General features: G+C 35.4%; 2 long non-coding RNA genes across 12 annotated transcripts; one reads left to right on the top strand and one right to left on the bottom strand.

Annotated features, from left to right (window-relative positions):
- Positions 1-745: 745 nt before the first annotated feature.
- On the bottom strand, positions 746-12985 carry LOC139786798 (uncharacterized). Of its 11 annotated transcripts, none has more exons than XR_011722417.1 (8): positions 7776-12942; positions 7329-7419; positions 7025-7061; positions 6196-6727; positions 6006-6122; positions 4594-4753; positions 1523-1633; positions 746-1409 (listed from the first exon to the last, which is right to left on the bottom strand). It is a non-coding gene; the product is annotated as an uncharacterized lncRNA (long non-coding RNA). The 11 variants fall into 11 exon arrangements; XR_011722420.1 differs by having other exon boundaries at positions 6196-6685; XR_011722416.1 differs by adding an exon at positions 12970-12985 and having other exon boundaries at positions 6196-7419; positions 7776-12637.
- Positions 12986-14398: 1413 nt separating this feature from the next.
- Positions 14399-20482, top strand: LOC139786799 (uncharacterized). The gene is made up of 2 exons (XR_011722422.1): positions 14399-14873; positions 19401-20482. It is a non-coding gene; the product is annotated as an uncharacterized lncRNA (long non-coding RNA).
- Positions 20483-21934: the final 1452 nt, after the last annotated feature.

Below are 21934 nucleotides of genomic sequence, written 5' to 3'. Positions count from 1 at the left end.
AACTAAAAAACCAATCTTTTCTTTGGTTTCTTCTACCCCTATTTCATATATAATTTTTTTTAATTTGGTTGACTAGATCCAACTTTATACGCAATCAAAGGTTCATATACGAATTTACGAAAACAAAGCTTCCTCCATGAGGAAGCAATATGTGAAACTAATATGTGCTACCTGGGAAGTAAGCAGTGCATAATCCCAGTAAGCAAAAAATCATTATTACAATGTTATTGCAACGATATTCTAGAACTTGTAATGTTGTTACATATGTAGTTCTTAATGTTGTATAGAACATTATTATGAACATACTTTGACCACGATTCCGAAATTTCAGTAATGTTGAAATGGGAGTGCCATAACGTTGCAAATAACATTGCGCTAAGGTTTTTCTATCATTCCTGTAATGTTTTTGAGATAAAAATTTAAACGTACTATCAACTTTATTACAATATTATATTAAGATTACCGTAATATTAATTCTAACATTTATTTAAAGTTCTTATTGATGTTTTATTTCTATTACAGGCAACATGTTTTCAATAAATATGCAATAGTAATAAAATATCTCAATATTTATTGTCTAATTAATATTTAGATTGCTTTTATAGACCAGGCTTGGACAACTTTGAGCTCCAGAACCACGACACTTCTTTTCTATCCACGGAAAGTAGGGGAGTGTCGTGGCTCCGGAGCTCGAAGTTGCCCAGGCCTGTTATATACTAATCTGCATTGGGGAATAATTCACTAATTATCATAAAAAAAATTTTATTTATATAAAAATAATATATACCATATATTACAGTTTTCAGTTTATCACAATAATATCTTTAGTGAAGAACACTGATCCTAGCGGAAGGTTTTGGGATAAAACTTATCTTTCAAATAAAAAAAATCAGATTTTTGTCTCAAATCCAGGAAAAAATGCATTTTAAGGCAAGATCAGATGTGGTCTCACATCTCGTCGTTAATCCTTGAATAAAAACTAAACGTGATACTGAGAAAAAATGTCAAGCCAAATAATTTTATCAAAATCTTCCTTTTTTATTTGAAATGTGTCCCCTCGAATGAGGGTGTTAGTGCCTTCGACCTTATCCTTTTAGATCATATAGCACAAATCACTATTTCTAATGTATAAAAACTTTCTTTTTACTATCGCCTAGACCTATGTATTTTTCTTTCATTCTACAAACTTTCTAAAACGGATTATTAAACCACATACAGGTCTTTTAATCCTTAAACTTTTGGATTCTTAAACCACGAATCCTTAAACCATTTACTTCCTCTTAATCAACCCCTTACAGGGAAACAAGTTAAACGAGGACTGTATATGCGGGATGCAGACTGAGTCGAGATCAAACCTAAGACCCTTTTGTTACTATAATAATAAAGTAAGATAATATATTTATCACTTCCTGAAAAATAAAAGTAAAATTAAATTAGTGAAAAAGTTACTTATAAATTATAACGCGGCAAACTATAATGATTTTATTTTACGGAGAGTATATACCGAAATACATTACATTACCTTTTTAATGTTTTTTTCTTTCCTTACGGACGTTTGCGAATCTGAACCACTCCATTACACAGTGTTCAAAATCTTTTTTTGTATTCCGAGGAAATATTGCTCTAAAAGCTTCTGGAATAAGAAAAATTCAATACAGTTTATTGTTAGATGAAAGAAATAAATAATATTAATTTAACGGCATTTAAAACTTATGATAATTATTGAAATAACACAAAAGTTTCCGGAATAGTTAGACTTAGATAGATAGATTTATTTAATTTCAGCTACAGAAAGCCAAGAAATGGACTTGGTTTACAATATACCTTAAACACACTCATACCAACTTTTTTTATCTTAACGCGTGCAACTGTTAATTCATTATTCCATACTTTCTTTAAAAAAAAACCATCCCTTAAACCCTAAACGACTAAACCCATTATTTGCACGTTAAACTCACAAAACTCATAATTGAACCTAGTCCGCTTCAGCAGTAGGCCAAGAAACGGACATTATTCACCTATACACACACACACACATACCTTCATACAACAACGCGCAACAAGATATTCCTTGCATCCTAAAACTTATAAAACTCGAATTCTAAATCAATGCATTCTCTCTATAAACCTTATACTTCAGAACCTATCGTATACCTTAAACTCATATCTTCCATAACTTCTGCGTGCGAAACTCAAAGCCTAATCTTAAAACTACAAAACATAATTCTCTCTCTTTTTCTTTATCCTTACCTCTACCTTAATTACATATAATAAACTCGACTAATAACAAAACTCCTGCTTCCTAACTAAAACTTTCCTATGTCCCCAGCCCTACCGAACTCATCACACCTCCCTGTATGCCCCTCCCTTCTCTTCTTTTCTTTTCTCTTCCAATATAACTTCTGTACCCTCGGATCGCTCCATTCCTCTTCCTTATTTGCCCAATTCCTCGGCACTGCTCCTCTCCACTCTTACTAAATTGTCTCCCAGCTCTTCTTCTCTCGTTCCCTCCGAAGCAACATTTATTTCCTCCGCGCGCGCGCGCGCGCGCGTGTTCTCTGGTTATCTTCCCGTACCTCCTATCTGCCGTTGCATAACTAATATACCTGGATTCGCCTCCGTGCCATCCAAAGATTCTAATATTTCCAGAAAACTGCTGCGTCCTTTCTTAAACTGTAACGTTCATACCTCTTATTTTTCCTCCTTCCACATTTCCTTCCTCATCTTCCTCTCCTCTTCTCACCACGCCTTGTGTCCTCGTTCCTCAGTTACTTATCTTCTTTTACTACCGTTTCCTGGAACACCTCTGGACCCGCCAATCCTTGTGTTCTAGCTTTATTTCACCTTCCTTCTTTTCATTTCCATGAACTCCGGGAACTCTAGAGCTTTTACATCTACTTTTTCTTCTTTCTTCTTCGATAATCCTCTTCACATTTAATCCTCCCTTGTTTCGTATAACCTCTTCTATAACAGCGCTTCTTTCACCTACCTCTTGTCCTCTCCTCTGTTTTCTTCCCTTTTCCTTTTCTTCCTCTTCTTATTCTTGATCCTATATTTCCAATCTAAAATTTACCTGTGTTCTGAGTTCAACCTGTCATCCCTTTAACTATCTTCTTAACCTATGCTTAATTTACGACCGAAGGTTCCTTAGCTAATCACTTATCATACAATCTTTTTTACAATCATCGATCGAAACCTTCCCTACTTTACCTACATTACCATTACCGCCTTTCCCGCCTAACTGACTCGTCACCATAACCTCATCCTACCACGTTCTCTAAACACTTCTATACTACTTTTCTCTACTTGCATCCTACTATCTCCCTTCATTCTCATCGCATCCCCTACTTACACCCTATCTTTCCATTATCCCTACTTGCCACATACCGATTTTTAAACCCAGAAACAAAGCTAAAATCGCACAACGCACTTTCACCGCTACCATTCACACACGCGCCATCTAACCAAGTCCTCAGTTTCCGGAATAGTTTACATATATACTAAATCGATCAAAAGTATTAGTTTATGGATAGGGGAGACCGGGGCTAAACAGTCCGTTTTTTTTCGGTGCCGATTTTTAACAACAAAATAAATAATTGTAGTTAAATGTGGTATACCACTGTAAAGAGTGAACCTTTAGCTACAAAATTTATATAGGAAATTTTTGTCTACGTCGCTTTGTTTAACCGGTATAGAGCAAAAACGACAACGGTGGAAAAATTGAAATCTCAAAAATGCCGGGGTATAACAGTCTGCACTGCATTTTCAATACATATACGTACATCTAATTTTAAAAAATAATAGGATACATGCAATAATTGTTTTTTAAGAGAAAAATATAAAAATTTATTTAAAATTTTTATGCAAAACATTATTAAAAAATAGTTACGAGGGTTCCTCTTTCCGCAGAAGTCACTCGCCCGACTTGTTTCACTCTTCGACGTCCGATGACTCTATTCGGTGTCTGAACGGTTGTAATTCCCGTCTTATTCACATTCCATATGCAGTGAGCCCGAAAATGCCTTGGAAATGCACCCGGACTGCTTACTGACCGATTAGCCCCAAACACAAGTTTCAGGTTTGATCGCCCACGAAATATTAGACATCAACGATAATGAAAAAACTACACTGGATTCGTGTTCAGCATGCATTACTCTTTAAAATCACGCACCTCGAGATTTGGAGAGCAAATATTATTGCAGATATTACAAAATTTCCACGCGCAGAAAATGTAACTTTCACCTTTCGAAAACACGTTTGCCCTCCTAAAAATCATAACACGGCAGGTAACCTGCCAAAACTCCGTTGGTCACATGGGTACTATAAGCAGCGTTTACAATGTTAATAGCGAGTTCGCACAATATACAGGTTCCGAGATATTTGATTAGACGTATTTACCCCGTAGACGTTTTAGCCCCGGTCTCCCCTATATATTTTTCTTTATTTCGTAAGAATTTTTAACGTGTATGTGTGTCCTGCTTTTTAACGATGATTGCCACAAAAAAATAGGAGACAATTTTAATAAATTCTGAGACATAAAACATAGCATTTAATACTGCAAGTAATATATAGATCTCTTAAAAAATTACTTACTTTTAATGCTCAGAATTGTGTGCGTATCTCCAATTTTATAATTATTTTTTTGGCCAGTCTATGAACACATGGCGGCTAAGTCATCAGAAAATGTAGCACTCAAACGTCTTCTAATAAAATCCTTTTCATGTTTCCCTCCAATTAACATAACCTTGTTCACCTGAAAAAATACTTGTAATTCTATATAATGCAGTTTATTATTATAAATTGCAAGGAAAATAATTCAGAAGACTTTTAAAATATAATAACACATATTATAGGATATTATAGAACATATTAAAGGACATATATTATAGATATAAGTTTGTAAGATTAAGAGTCAGAGTAACCATTTTTGGTTTTAGACGCATTGGGTGCTCCTCCTCAAGATTCTATTTGATCGTTTTATACATAAAACATACAGGTGAATACATTATAGAGATTAATACAAATACATTTTGATTTTTGAAGGACATACCATATTTGAAAATTTTACCGACAAAATTCTACCTTCTTTTAGAAAGTTTACATATATCGTATTGGTTGCATAGAATTATAAATACTTTTACATAATAAAAATAGATGTAAATCAATTAGAGCATTTGCTCAATATATCACAAAAATGATTAAAAAATTTCAAAGTAAAGATCTCGAGCTGTCAGTGTAAATATTTATCTGTTACAAAAATTGTACAACTTTTATATATTATCAGTATGTTTGCTCCGTTAAAGAAAATTGTAAAAAAATATTACTGTACCATTTCAATTAAATTTAAAAGCTTAAAAATATATGAAAAGTTTGCAAAAAGATTTTTATATATAAATACTTAAGCTTTCTGCTAAATATGGTAAAACAAAGCAACACACATTTATATATAGAAGATCTATATGCATAAAAGACTTGAACAATGTAGTGTAAATGCGTTAGTACTTATTTGATATGACGTTTGGATGATTTTGTCTGTATGTTACTGACACTTTTAGAGTTTTTCATCTTTTTTTTCATCTAATAAATTGTCATAAACAAAAAATATATGCATATGTTACGCCACAATCAAAATAACTATAAACATAGTAGATAGGTACAGATAATGCGCAATTACTATCTTTGCTATAGGCACTACATTGAAAATAATACCAAAAAATCGGTAAAATTACAAGTCCTGGTGATCTCTTTGTCGACTCTAAATTGCAAATATTATATTTACCACTCTTGGAGAGAAAGGGAGAAAGAGGGAGAGAAAAGGGAGGGAGAGAGAGAGGGAGGGAGAGGAGATATCTCTTACAGTCTTTTCTCTTAATTCTTAAATTTTCAAAGTCTGATTTTATTGTGTAAATTTATATCTACTACGATTATGTAACTACTAACCGGAAATGTTATTTGTAAATGTTTATAGAATTATAATTATAATTGTGATAAGCAGCTTTACTTACAACTTGCATGAATTGCATCAAGAATATGTTCGATCCTTAATACTTTGGTATATTTCTTTTCTTCTGCAAATCTCTCTCTTATATAGGTCGAAAAATAGATCTTGAATCACCAGCTACCTATTTACAGCACATATAGATAATTGAGTTCTTATCATTAATATGCAAGTTTTAGAATATAATAATTACTTACCCATATAAAAATGTTGTATACAATTAAAAGCGCTCGACAGCACAAGCACAAACGTACGTATATATGACACATTCACGCATCATACGTATGTAAGATAATGCGACTACAGTCTCCAGAACTATTACTGCTTCCGATTGGCTGTCGCGACAAGCGTGCGTCTGCTCATGATCTCGACGCGCTCAAACAGCTGAAAATAATCGGCAGTAAATTGCAAGAAAATAGCAAATAATTCCACTATAGCTTCTACTGATACCCAAAGAACGTTATTTGTAGTTAACATAAATTATAGGTTATAAATCATCATATCAGCTACTATTCATAGCACGTTTGGTTAATTGAGTTCTTATTATTAATATACAACTTTTAGAATATATAATAGTTACTTACTTATATATAAATATACTGTAAATAAAGAGCACTCCGCACTGCTCGATCCACACACGTGTATATACGCACTCACGCATCGTACGTAGGATAATGTACATCATGGCTGTCGCGATGAGCGTTGCGCACAATATAAAACAATATCATTCTAACAACAGAAAATTAATATACTACCAACGTTATTTCCAAGTCCAAATTACAAGGAATTTTGGACTGTTGCATTGATCTCAAATAAATGTCAGAGTAACATTTGAAACATATTTTCTGTAACGTTTTTAAAATATTTTAACAACATTCAGAAAAATTATATTACGAAATAATATTTTTCAAATATGTGTATAATATTATTAAAAAACGTTTAAAAAATACACATAAAGTCAATATTTCTAAACGTTAATTTAATGTTTCTTGCTTACTGGGATATTATCAATTAATATATAGTTACCAGGTGTGAGAAGCGTCAAATCTTAATTCCGCATAATCTGAAATTGGCAACATGTTAAAGACTGAAAAACGTGGTCGGGGCTATCTATCCTATTTTTGATGGGGCAATGTGTCCACACTTTAATGATGGATTGTTTTTTTTTATAAATAGATAATGGTGCTTAAGGGGAGAAAACTAAGTAGAAGCACGAAAATAAGCGATTTTTGAACAATTTTTTTAGAGGTGATAAAATAATCGCATCAATTTCAACTTTTGGCATACTTTAATTATAGGTGTCAAGCACTGAATAAAATTTTTTTTTTACAAAAGAAAATGGCGGCGTTACAGGCTTCACAATTTGGCGTCTTTTGCGCGAGATGGAAAAAGGCTGCCATCGTCACGTTTTTTGTAGCGGTCTGAAACAAAAAACCAAAAAATCTTTCGATTACTTATGAGTTTTGGCGAAGGATATACCTATAAGATTATAAAAAAGTGCAAAATTAAAAATTTGGTAGGCATTTTAATCAAAAATTCAAATTTTCGACTATTTTTTCGACACTTTTTACCCCAAAAAAGTAATTTATTTACGCGATATCCTTACAACTTTAGGTATATCCTTTCGATAATATTATAGACTAAAACCTCCCCAAATTTCAGCCCGATCGATCAACAACTTTTTGAGCTACAGTGGCAGCAGTTTTTGAAAATGCAGTTTCGAGATAATCGCGTTTAAAGTTTTAATACGATAAAACTATTAGTTTTAGTGACTTACCGCTCAATCAGCAATTCCAGGCCCATACAAATTACAATAGTCCTTCAGCTTCCTCGAAAAGTTGATTATTTTCCAGTTGGAGTTGTTTTCGGGCTGTACGAGCTTCTTTTGTCTCGGAAAGGCTCATTCTGTTCTGCCTCGTTATCCGCGCCTCATCGGTTTTTTCGGCGAAAGCTTTGGATTGGGTGCCAACAATGATTCCCAGTGTGTTCATTATTCGCAGGATGGAAGTATAGCCTTCATTAAACACTCCGGCAGTAATGTAGGCTGAGATCTCGATAATTTTCACTCCAGAATGAACGTGTTTTGGAGCTAATCGCCAAATTGTGGAGTTGAAACTTTCATTCGCATTTTCTACAAAGGTGTTGAGAAAGAATGATTGCTCCGCCCAGAGTTGCCAAATTTATTTCGTCACTTGACAACGCTGCCTCTGCCGGCTCTGTCCCAAGCGCTTCAGGTACGCTCCCGGCGTTCCAGGTGCGTCTCGACAATGGGCGATAGCTCCGTAAATATTTCGAATTTCGACTTCTCCTTTTGCCAGAATACTCTCAAGATGTTATACTTTCGAAATATTAAATTAAAAAAATTTCGATTTTTTGACCATTTTACTTAGTTATCTCCCCTTAACAAAAAAAAGACTTTCCTTAAGACGGATAAGGTAGACATATCCAATAAAATTATACTTAGAGCGATTAAAAGAATAAAAATCGAGCGAGAATCTTTTCGCAAATACCTACAGCGTTAGACTTTGGAATAAATGTTCGGGCTCTCACTCGCTACTGTAAAAAAGTGACCTACGAGCAGCTACTTGATCCTGCGATTCAAGAATCGTCACCAAATTTTTATTTTAAAAATACACGTCAAGTTAAATATATGAGTTTGTCTTAAATTACTGAATATTTTCTAATGCTGCCGAGAATAAAGTAAAGGGCCTAAATACAAAAAAAAGATTGAAGAATTGAAGGGATAAAAGAAATTTATCACATCGATTTTGCAACGGACTCAAAATCAGTTTGATGCCACCATGCATAAAGAAAAGTCAGCTCTACGCAGGAATTCTGTCAAAAAATCTACACAAAATGCCTACTACTGCTCTGACTCCAACGACTAGGCAGTTTTTTCAATATTATATATTAGTAATAAATATTATAAATAAGTATAAAAACTAATATAAATAATGTTTTTTATTATGTGGATAGATAGCTCCTTGAATGTGGACAGATAGCCCCGCATATAGGGCTATCCTTGTTAGAATGTCATTTCCAACCAAATGCCGAATTTGCAAAATGTTTGTAGTTTTTGGTCAGTACAAAAAAAACCTAATTATTTTATTGTTAATTTAATAATGTTGCCGGGCTCGAAGAAGTTAGCAAATTTAAAAATACGAGACATAAAATGCTTTAAGCATTTGCTATACTGATATTCATAACGTTTGCAATTTTTTGGCGGAAATACAGTCAAATAAACAATTTAAATAACGTTTATTTATATATATATACGTGTTGCGTGCAACTTATGAGTTCGCAAATTTTCACAAGTCTTTTCGCATATTTTTAAGAAAATTCTAACACTTTTGCAAAACATTAGATATTTTTGCGGAATATTTATTAACAAAAATGTTAATTTTTAACAATTTTCAATGTTGCCGACCCTGGAAAGGTTACCAAATTTAATAAACAGCAGAAAACCATCGATTAAACATTTCCCCAAGTTTGCTAAATATTTACAATTTTCTACGTAAAGTGGCAACGAATTTTGCAATCGTTTTCTTAAACATTTTGCGGACCTCGAGGAGGTTAGTAAAATGAGATAGGGGGAGTCCGGGAGAGTTAAACCACGTTTTACTTAAAGGTCCATAAAATTTAGTGTAATTAATCTATAGATTTTTTTTATGTCAAAGTAAAGCTTTATTATATGGCTACAATTTATGGATTTAATAATTTCAATACGTTTATAAACGTAAATGTTATATTAAATTAAAAAAAAAAACGAGATTTGGTTCATCTCTCCCCAAAGGTTGGGAGACATGACCCACCGTGTAGGGAGATTTGACCATATCCTATAAACTTATGGAAAAAAATAATAAAAACATATTTAGACTTTAGTTTATTAAGAACTTACAAATTTTGACTTAAAATCACATTTCTAATGTTTTCATTGAGCTTTTTGAACAAAGAGCTCAATCCGAGTATGTTAAAACACGTTTGTCTCACTCACAGTCGAAACGCACTACCAAGCGTCATGTTGTCACGTGACATAGTAGTGGCGGATGACACGTATGTCGCGGCTTGCCAACGGCGCTCTTGGCGCAAAATTTGAACGAGATATTTGAAGTGGTTCAATTCTCCTCTATGGTCAAGTCTCCCGGACTCCCCCTATATTATGTTGGTAACAAAACTAAGCAATAAAAAATGTTTAAAGACATTTGAAATTATTGTTAATTTTTGGAATTAATGTTTTTACTGGTCTATCACGAGATGTTAATGCATATTGTATGCGATGCAATTATCATCGAAAAATTGCAGGAAACGTATTTATTTAACAAGCTCGTAAATGTAATTACTTATTGCGCATTAAGTTTAATTACTAATTTCACATGAGAATACATGTAGTACCTATACGCACAAATTTAAATTTACTGAATAGGGTTGTGTGGGGTGATGTGCAACATGGGGTGATGTGCAACGTTTCCGATTCCTGGTCTGCATGTCGACATTTGACAGAACCGCATACTGCCATCTGTTTGTGTTGACAGTACCTTGTTTTAGATAAATAACTCGCGAGATAGCACGCACCCTGGTTTGCTGTACGAAAAGCGAGTTAAATTTCTCGAGCTGAATGTAATTTTTGCTTTTCACATTCATAGTGATTTCGTGAATTGGTTTTAGTCATCTTATAGGTAAATATTTTTATATTGTTAGTTTTTCAAGTACTTTTGATAATCCAAAGCGATTTTGTGATTTTCTTACATTGTGTTGGTGTCACGCCAGTCCGCGCAAAATAGCGTGTTTGGGGTGATGTGCAACATGATGTGAAATGTGTCGACATGCAAGGTCGCAACTATTTTACTTGTGACAACTGCGATTCAGATGATGAAAAATAAAGTTTTTTGCGTTTTTCCTTTCATTATATTAATTTTTAAGCGATAAATAAATAAGAAATCAAATAAAAAATGATTTTTTTTTTTCAGGTTGATTACAACACAGTGAAATTTTTTGTTCACCAGATTTCGATTAATTTGTATTTAAGAAGCCCAAATTTAACATTTAAGTCGATTTATGTCGATATTCATGCATTTTTTACCTTAATTTTACCTGTGTTGCACATCACCCCAAGAAAATTTGAAAATGCTAAAACAGACGTTTTTGAAAACTCGAAAAATTTTTAGGAAAAATTTAAAATTTTGAAAATCTAATCACGCAGAATTTTAGTATTTTCCTTCCTCTACATTATACAGCCATGATATATTCAAGAATTTGATTTTTGGATATGTTTTCCGAGCAACGCGTGAAAGTGTTGCACATCACCCCACATAACCCTACTTAATGATTTTCATTCTACTTTCAAAAAGCAGAAAAATAACAGAAATTCGGACCACGATGTAACACGAGTTATAATACATAAAACATCTCAAATATAAGTTTTGTAAGTTAAATGTATGATCTTAATCATTGTACTAATTTGTCGAATTAACGTAAAATAGCGACACGAGACGACACTAGTTGAAGTACGAAATACATCTCAAATACTGACAATAATATGGATGGAAATTAACGGGGAATACTGACTTGCTGTAACACTGAAGATGATCCAATGTTAGGATCGAAACATTTGGAATGTAATATAAGACAATTATGAAATAGAGATAAGCAAGAAAATCTTGCGTTGGCTCTCAGAGCTCCTTATTTGTTATTAGAAAAATATCAGTTTTATAAGTACGATGTTTGTACATATAAGGTGATGCTGGAGCCGTCTGTATATATAACCGACAAAATTACCATTTTCTATGTTATCGACTATATCTGTCCTTGTGTAGACAAAGATCTATGCCCGTTCTAGACTGGAGGATGATCCTACTCTCGGCTCATCCTCCTTTCTATAGTGTACGTGACATAAACTATACATAAACTATAGATTTTTACCCGTCTACACTAGAGCCGAGAGTAGGATCATCCTCCAGTCTAGAACGGGCAATAGACAAGGATAGCACGCTACATTGCACGCACACATACGCACGATACACATCGATATCATACTTTTATATTACGCTTCCAAATCTTGATTTGGGGGGTTTATCGATGTTTTTATTGTTGTGCAATTCAGGGGAACTTGTTTTCGCGTTCGTACCAATGGTTATATCTCTTATATGAAATACATTTTGTGACGAGCTGACAGCTCGCCGCAACTCGAGACACCATATTGGGATAAAAGTAGGATAAGGAAATCTGTACTTTCGTAATTTTTTTCTCGTTTTCTATATAAAATCGGAGTTCCCCTGAATCATTAATGTATGTACTGCAATTCTGGAGAAGGAATTTTAATTCTGTCAAATTAATACGACGCTACGTGCCGACAAAAAATGCCGGTAAAACAGACGGCTCCAGCATCACCTTAAAAGATTTATGTGAAAACGATAATGTCGGTAAATCATACGGCTGCAGGATCCCCTTAAGGGGATCCTGCAGTGACAAGCGAACTTCCTCGATGTCGATAATGTCAACCTTTCTAATTTTGTTTTCCCTATATCTGTCTTTGTCTAACGAAATGACATCTGTCCTTTTTTCGATTGCTCGCCATCTCTCGCAAGATCCGGCAACTACTGTTGCTGCTCTTCTTGTCATTCTGCATCCGTATTTGCATTACTAAAATAATTTTTCGATGGATCTTTTTTTGTACGCATTGAATCTTACTTCTACTTGTACGATATTATTCCTACATGTTTTCCCAAGGGCAGATGATAAACATTATGTATGTATAAACTGCAGAATTTTTGTTTTAAGCAAATATTGTCGTCAGGTGACAGCTGCGTATGTGCCCAAATAAGTAATATTTTTAATTTTTTGGTGTTTTTGATATAAAATCGCGTTTGTTACCCTAGATTTTTGTGCGGACTTTAATTCTGTAAAAGATTTTTGCAATTCTATAAAGCCAATTAAAAGATTCATCGAAAAACGATAATGTCGGTAAATCATACGGCTGCAGGATCCCCTTAAGGCAAGGATAATATCCTACTTCACAGGGACAGCGTTTCGTGTCCGATAAGCAATAACTTCATACAGATATCGTGTGAAAACGGTTATGCTTGTAACGCAAAGAGTTCATGCCACCACAGGGAGAGAAAAATCTTACCTCTGTGGGGTATGAGCGCCTCCCATGCATAAAAAGCATGTAGCGCTGCCTTGCATCAAACGCATGAATTTGTCCGTTTAAGGCAAGGATAATATCCTACTTCACAGGGACAGGCGTTTCGTGTCCGAAAAGCAACAACTTCATACAGATATCGGCTAGGTTTACACCCTGAATTTAGGCCGCGGCCTATACCTCAAATTCGACCTAAATTATTTAGGCCGCCTGCTGTAAACATTTGATAGGCGGCCGAAACTAGCTTCAGGTCAGACTTTAGGTTGAATTTGAGGTATAGGCCGCGGCCTAAATGTCCCGGTGTACCCGTGCCCATCGTGTGAACACGGTTATGCTTGTAACGCAAAGAGTTCATGCCACCAGGAGGTGATACTCTTACGTTTAAAAAACAATATAGTGATTCGAATAAGGTGGGTTACAGAATTACATAACTTAAGAAGTAAAAAAGGAATAAACTTCTGCATCATAGTTAGTAAAATTACCATAATTATTTATTATATTTGTCTAATATTTTTTATAATCACATATCTTATAATAATATTTAAAAATAAAAATACTTATAATTTTGTAGCTAATTATGATGCATAAGTTTATTATTTTCTTATTTTTAAATTATGTGTCTCCGTAACCTAAGAGTCTATTAAACAAACATAATAGTCATTCGAATAAGGCTGATAGGTTACGGAGTCACATAATTTAAAAATAAGCAAATAATAAACTCATATATCATAGTTACTTGTAAATTAGTAATAAAGATGTTTTTTATGGTGGTTGCAATCCCTGATGAAAAGATGAACTGATAAGATCTATCTTATAAAACCTCATATAAAACCTCAATTAGCAAAAACACGCATTACAGAAACCTTACAGAATTTATTTTATTATATGAGGTTTTGTAAAATCTTAACAACAGGGAGAGTTATACAAAGAAAATATACTTGGAAGTGATACATTTTTATAAAATATCTGATATAAATGTTTATATGATGGTTTAATATCATTATTATATAAATAAATATTATAATAAAATCAGTACTGTATTATAGAGTAAAGATTTCTGAGATTAAATTATTAATACTAGATTTCACTTACTGTAAGATACATTTCAAAATTCTGAGTTTTAAATTGATATATAATTTAGTACATTATCAATTTTATTATATTATACTTTTATACAATATCATAGAAGGTATAATGGATTTATTTGACAGACATATATAGTTTTGGAAAAATATATCAATACATTTAAATATTGTGTTATATGAATATGTTGTATTGATAATATAGGATTTATGAATGATCAATGCGAAATGAGTGAGAGTGGTGAAAATTTCACTGAAAATATAGTTAACTTAAGAGTTCAGCATGCACCCTTACGTCAGTCGGCACCAAATGGTTTGCTAAACTAAAATTACTATTTCTAATGATAAAGTAATTTTTTTTGAAACATACAAAAGATCAAGTACATCTTTCAATGTTAATATAATTAAAAATTTAATATTCTTTTTTATTTAATAATAAAATAATAATAATAATAATGAAATAATAGGGACTTCCGGTTCCGGTGTGTCGATGGCAACAGGTGTGCATGTGATAGAGAGAAAGATCGAGGCAAAAATACGTGTTGGAGAGAGCTAGAGAGGTCGAGAACAGCGGAACAGGGAGGCGTGGAGGTGAGAGAAGGCGAAAGGAGGCGAAAGGGTTGAGAAGAAGCGGAGGCAGTAAAAAGGAGAAGAGGTAAGGAAAGTGACGGGTGAGTGGTGACCGCGTGGCATAGACTAGAGATATTATAGAGGGGCGATAGACAGGAAGGCGGTATCGCGCAAGCGGGCATAGGCTAGTTAGGATATAGAGGGGATAACTACTATAAGTGCTTTCAGCCATAGAATAGATAACGAGTAGGAGGAATAGGCAAAGATAGAGGCGGCGGATGGAGGCAGAGAAGGAAATAGGATTAGAAAGTGAACAACAGGGAAACAAAGGAAAGAGGAGGGAAGGCGAAGGAGAGAAGAAAGCGAGAGGCAGGCCTACAAAGGCGGAGGAGCTTGCCAAACAAAGAGGAAGATCGGACAGCCTAGGATCGGTCAAAGATCTCATCCTGAAAAGAAAAAGAAAAGAGTTAGAGGAAGAAGCGGCGAAAGCAGCAGAGATAGATATTCTTGAAAAATTTAACGAAGAAAGAAGGGTCAACAGATCACCGCCAGCTAAGATCAAGAAAGAAAAAGAGGGTAAAGGAAACATGGCGGCAGAAGATCTGTTAAAAGAGATATTAAGGAAAATGGAGGAACAAGAGAAGGAAAGGAAAAAAGATAAAGAAGAAATAAAAAACGATATTAAGGGATTAATGGAGGAATTGAAGAGGAGGGAGGAAATATGGGAAAAGCAGAGGAAGGCGCTAGAAGAAAAGGTAAAGATGATGGAGGAGAAAATCAAAAAGCTAGAGGTGAAGGGCGCAGAGGAGAATGAAGGTAGGGAGTTGATAGGGAAAATGAAGGAGATAGAAAGAAGTATGGAGATGACGGAAAGAAGGAGGAAAAACAACATAATCGTGAAGGAGGAGAAGGTAGGAAACGACAAGGAGAGGAAAGAGAAATTTGAAAAGTTGATGGAAGAACTAGACAATATAAAAGGGAGCATTGAAGAAATACAAGAAATAGGATACGGAGACAATAAAATGAGATAGTTGAGATGCAAAAACTGGGAAGCAAAAAGAGACATCATGAAGAAAAAGAAGGAACTAGGAAGGAAATATGGAAGCTTTCTGGATGATGATCTCACCAAAGAGGAAAGACAGATACAAATAGAGATAAGAAAGATAGCAAGGGAGAAGAGAGAGAAAGGAAAAAGAGTTGCAATTGGCTATCAAAAGATATGGGAAGACAACAAGGAATGGAGATGGAACGAGAGCAAAGGAAGATTAGAGGAGAGGGAGGACTTTCGTAGGGCATAAAAAAGAGAATGAGGACAAAGAATGCGGGGAGGAAAAAGAAAGTATAAGGGAGGAGGGAGAGAAAGCCTCAGGAGGAGACTATGGAGAGGAGGAGGACGAAGACATAGAGGGAGAGGAAGGAGAAAGCAGGAGGAGGGAGGAGACTAAGGTGGTCTTCTGGAACGTAGCGGGTACAACAAATAAAGATAGGGACTTTTGGGATGGGATAAAGGAGTGGGATGTGATTGTTATGATGGAGACATGGATGGATGAGAAAGGATGGGAGAAGATGAAAGAAAAGTTACCAAAAGAATTTAGATGGAGAGTACAGTTAGCGAACAGGAGAAATAGGAAAGGTAGAGCGTGCGGGGGCATGTTAGTAGGAATAAGAAGAGAGTTAGAAGAGATAAAGGAGGGAAGAGGGAGGGAAGAGGAAGAAGGTAAAATCGAAGTTAAGATAAGAATAGGAGAAGAAATCTGGAGAATAATAGGAATATATGTAAACAAAGACATTGATAAGAAGTTAGATGGCTTGAAGGATTGCACAGAGGAGGGAGAAATAGGAGTAAGGACCATAATAGGTGATGACTTCAATGCGAGAACGGGAGAGGAGGGAGGATGGGAGGAGGAAGTTGAGGGAAAAGGGAAAGAAAGAGGGAGAAGATCCAAAGACAAGAAGGTGAACAAGGATGGCAGGACACTACTAGAATTTATCGAGGAAAGAGGATGGATAATCTTAAATGGTGGTACGAAGGGAGACGAAGAAGGAGAATACACATACACAGGAGGAAAAAATGAAACAGTGATAGACTATATTATAGGTGATGAAGATAGCAGAGGAAAAGTGGAAAGATTAGAAATAGGAGAAAGGGTAGAATCAGACCATCACCCTTTAATACTTTGGATAAGAGGCGGCGCAAAGAGAATGCAGAGAAGAAAAGAGGTGAAAAGGATAAGAAGAAGAGGTATATGGAGTGAAGAAGGGAGAAAACAATTCGTTGAGAGGCTAGGGAAGATAGGAGGAAATAGAGAGTTGCAGGAGGAGATAGAGGAAGGTGTGTCAAAAATAAGAGGAGTATTAGAGGAGAACGAAAAGGAGGAGGGTCGAGAGAGAGGAGCTAATAAGAACAGAAGAGGATGGTGGGATGAAGAATGCAAGGAGAAAAAGAAAGAAGTGAGGAGAGAACTAGGAAAATGGAGAAAAGGAAAAGGAGAGGTGGAAAGATATAGAGAAGGGAGGAGGAAGTATAAAGAAGTATGTGAAAAAAAGAAAAAGAAAGAGAAGGAAAGGATGATTAGAGAAATAGGAGAGGCGAGATCGGAAGTTAAGGTATGGGAATTGATAGGTAGAGTAAGGAAAAGAAGGAAGAGGATAAACGAAGATATAAGGCTGGAAGAGTGGAAAAAATACTTCATGGAGCTACTGGGAGGCGTGGAGAACAGGGTTGTGAAAGGAGAAGGAGGGAGGGACAGACAAGATGAGGAAGAGATAGAGCTGGAGGAGGTAAGAAACGTAATAAAGAAACTAAAAACAGGGAAGGCAATAGGCAAAGACGGAATTCCGAACAAGGCATGGAAATTTGGAGGAGAAGAGATGGTGAGATGGGTATGGGGAATATGTAAACGGGTATGGAGGGGTGAAGGCTGGCCGGAACATTGGAAGGAAGGGGAGATAATACCAATAGTGAAGGAGAAGGAAAAGAGGTGAAGGACTACAGAGGGATAACGATCATGTCCTCAATGTATAAGATATACACGGCGGTATTAGCAGAAAGGATAAGGAAAGAAGTAGAAATGAAGAACTTGATTCCCGACAACCAAGCAGGATTTAGAAAAGGAATGGGGACGATGGACCAGATATTTGCGCTGAATTATCTGATAAACAGACACCTAGGAAAGGAGAAAGGGTAGATGACAGTTCTATTTGTAGATCTCAAGGCGGTTTTTGACTCAGTAGATAAGAAAGTTCTAATCAAGGCAATGAAAGAGAGAGGTGTGAGGCAAGGACTGATAGACAGGGTAGAGGAAGTGTTGAGAGAAACAAAAAGCAGTGTGAGAAGAGGAGAAGAAAAAGGGGACTCATTCTGGATGGCGAAGGGATTAAGACAGGGATGCCCGCTAAGTCCGATACTGTTTAACTTACTAATTGCGGACATAGAGGATCACATGAAGAAGGGCGGATGGGGGGTGTGAGATTAAAGGGAGAAAAGGTATACACATTAATGTATGCAGATGACATAGCAGTACTAGCGGAGGAGGAACAGGATATGAGATCCATGATAAGCAGGCTTGAGGGGTATCTAGACAGGAAGGAACTAACGCTGAGTATAGAGAAGACAAAGATAATGAGATTTAGAAAAGGAGGAGGGAGGAAGAAGAAATATGATTGGAGAATGGAAGGAGAATGGAGGGCAGGAGGCGCATATTAGAGAGAGAAGAAGGAAGGCAGCAAGAGTAATGAGAGAGGTGTGGGGGATAAAGAAAAGGATGTGGAAAAAGGACTGCAAAAGAAGGATCTGGCTATATGACACCCTGATATGGACGGTGATGGGATACGGGGCAGAAATATGGGGATGGGAGGAAAGGAGGGAGGTGGAAGGGATACACGAGAGATATATCAGATGGACACTCGGATTAAATTGGAGGACGCTAGGATATATGGTTAGAGAAGAACTAGAAAGGGAAAAGATGAGAGCTAGAGCAAGTAAGAGAGCTTGGAAGTTTGAAAGAAAACTGAAAGAAGGTAAAGGAGGAGAAATAGCGAGAAAGTGTTTGGAAGAAATGAAAGAGAGATGGAAGAGGGGAAGGATAATAGGAAGATGGGAGCGGGAGAGAGAGGAATATCTGGAAGAGATCGGGGTAGAAGTGGAAGGGGAGGAGGAGTTAGAAGAGGAGGCATTGGAGAATAGAGAGAAAAGGAGGCAAAAACAAGAAAGGATGGAAAAGATCATGGAATCGAAATACAATAGGTGGTATAAGAGTATAAGGAAGGACGGGATACCGAATTATCTAAAGAAGGGTTAGGAGGAAGCAAGGTGGAGTAGGGTTGCTAGATTTAGACTCGGTAACGAAGTCAGGGAAGGACTATACTGGGGAAAAGAGGAGGACAAAATGTGTAGGATGTGTGGGAGGGAGGAGGAAACATGGGAACATATTTGGGAAGAATGCTTAAGATGGGAGAATTGGGAGGGAGAGGTCTGGCAAGAGGTGGTAGGGAGGCTACTGGGAGAGGAAGAGGAATGGATGAAAGCGATAGAGGAGATGAGGCAGAATGGAGGGAGGAGAGAGGAAAAGGAGACTATTTGGTAGATGGTAAATATGATCTTCTGTTTCAGATAAAGACAAGGGAGAAGGAGAGAAAGTGGCAAGAGGAGAAAATGGAGTTTAGAGGGAAAGTAGAAAAGGAGACGATGGAGAAATTGATAAGAGAGCAGATAAAGGAGTTAGTGAGAGAGTCGAAGGAAGATACAAGGAGACGAGACGAGGAGATAAAGAAGCAGAGAGAGGAGATAAAGAAGCAGAGAGAGGAGATAGAGAGCTTGAAGAGAAAGGTACGTAGACTAGAACAAGGTGCAGGGAAAAGGAAGAGAGAGGATAGCGAGGAGAGTAGAGACAAGCAGGAGGGAGAGAATTGGTGGACTGATGATGAGAGGAATGATGAAGAAAGAAGAATGTGATAATAAGAATAGAGAAAGATAAGTGGACCAGAAAGGGATCGAACTGGGAGAAAGTGAGAAAGCTGTTCGCAGAAGGCCTGAAAATAAAGGTAGAGGTGAGGGAAGTGAGCGTGATAGGACAAAGAGGAGATTGGGTGACGGTCCTAGTGAGGATGGGAAGAGAGGAGGATAAATGGAGGGTGCTAGAGGCGAGAAGAAGGGAAGGGAACAAATTAAGGATTAAAATGGACGAGGACAAGTCAGTAGAGAGGAGAGTAAGAGAAAGAGAGGAGAAAGAAAGGAGTAAGGAAAGGAGGAAGGAGGAAGGCGGAAGGTTATACAGGACAGCGGACGAAGAGATAGCAAGTAAGATGGAGGAGAGCCTTCTGATGGAGTCAGACGAGGACGATGAAGATAGAAAAGGAGGAAAAGCGAAGGCAGAGTAAAGAGAAAGGACAGTGGCAAGCCGGAGGAGGTGGAGGAGCCGGAAGGAGGGGAGGAAGAGCTGCGACAGGAAGAAGAAAAGAAGAGGAACGACGAGGGCAAGAGAAATGAAAGAGGATGGACGACGAGACCGCGAAGAAAATGGAGGAGAAGATGCTCACGGATACGGACAACGACGAGGACCACAAGAAGACTGAATAAGATTATGATATGAAATATTGTGTGTTACTAAGATTGTTATTTGTACAGGGTTGGGTACGTCCCTACAAAACGCCCTTTCAGACCCCTTGGGGGTAATAAAGTATCATTTCTATCTATCTATCTAATAATGAAATAATAATGTTGAAATTTTAATAAAGGTGACCGATGAATGAAATTATTTTTTTTTACAGACATATCAAATTTACCTGTACAACGATCAAGTGAAAAAACAGAATTCCAAAAAACATTTTTAAATTTCTCAACCAGTAGCAATTGTTCACCGTTGAATGTTTCAAACACAAACTTGTCTAATGATAATTCATTTGAAAATAGTAGTAGCCTATTAGAATGTATTTTAATAGACGTACCAAATAGCGCATTAGTTCAACAGCCATATTGTGAGCCAGTTACTTGTTCAACAAAAAGTAATTATAAATAATACAATACATTTTTTGAACTTTCAATATTCAATCTTTTTATATAACACTTATAGAAACCATTTTTTACTGTATAACAACAATTTTTAATTAATATGAATTGACTAATAAAAATAAAAGAAATTGAATTGTACGATCTATTAAATACAATATTTAATAATAAAAAAAATTATTAGTTAAAATATAAGATGTGTTAAATATATATACAAACTTTTTAGGTTTACAAAACGATAGATTACAAAATTACGTGTATCAAGTTTTAAATGAAAGTGGTAAAGGACAATTTTTAATACAATTATATGATTTTGAAAGTATAGCAGAAAATAAAGAACTGTTATTGAAGAAAAAAAATCGCACTTATTTTTCAATTAACAAAGTAGCGAGATTACTTATATTTCATGAAATTCGACGTACAGGATCATATGCGTAAGTGTATGAAGTATTAACACATTATATAATATTAAAATTACTTATTTCAAAAGAAATTTATAATACTATGTACATTATTTATTCTAATTAAAAAAAATGAAATAAATTTTCAATTTTTATTTCGTAAAGTAAATTATTATTATTTCTAATTTAATGTTTTTTTTGTGCAGTTTTTTATGTTTATTATGCAAAGGCCTTAAGTTACATTGTATACTTCATTTTTTTCTTTTAGAATTAATTATGAAAGATTGGAATTTTTTGCTGAAAATGCAGCTAAACTATTTCCTAAATATTTAAAGGAAAGCTTTTATACAAAATCCAATAACAATCATAATGCGCATGGAGTTTTGCAAACATTTTATTCTAAATTGAGAGAAGTAGCTTTGGCTGTCAATATAATAAAGCCAAAGTCAAGATGTTATAAAAGAAAGTTGGATGATGGTTCATATTTTAATTATTTTATTAGAGTAACAGTAGATATCATACAGATAACATGTTTTTATACAACTTTTAATATAAATTAAATATTATTAAGGTGGTTCTTGCAGTACTTTGAAGTCACAAAAACAACTATTGTTACTAGTGACAAATATGAATGATTTAGTATGTAAAAATCAGCATACATTAAAATTAATTATTCCTTAAGGTTTTTTCTCATTTAACCGTTGCTATAAACTGAAAATATCAGAGCAAAGTCACAAA

This window comes from Temnothorax nylanderi, unplaced genomic scaffold (genome assembly GCF_030848795.1).
Source record: "Temnothorax nylanderi isolate EJ_2023f unplaced genomic scaffold, tnyl_v1.0 TNYL_tig1151_pilon, whole genome shotgun sequence".
Classification (NCBI taxonomy): domain Eukaryota; kingdom Metazoa; phylum Arthropoda; class Insecta; order Hymenoptera; family Formicidae; genus Temnothorax; species Temnothorax nylanderi.
This window is presented reverse-complemented; position numbering and strand designations above follow the sequence as displayed.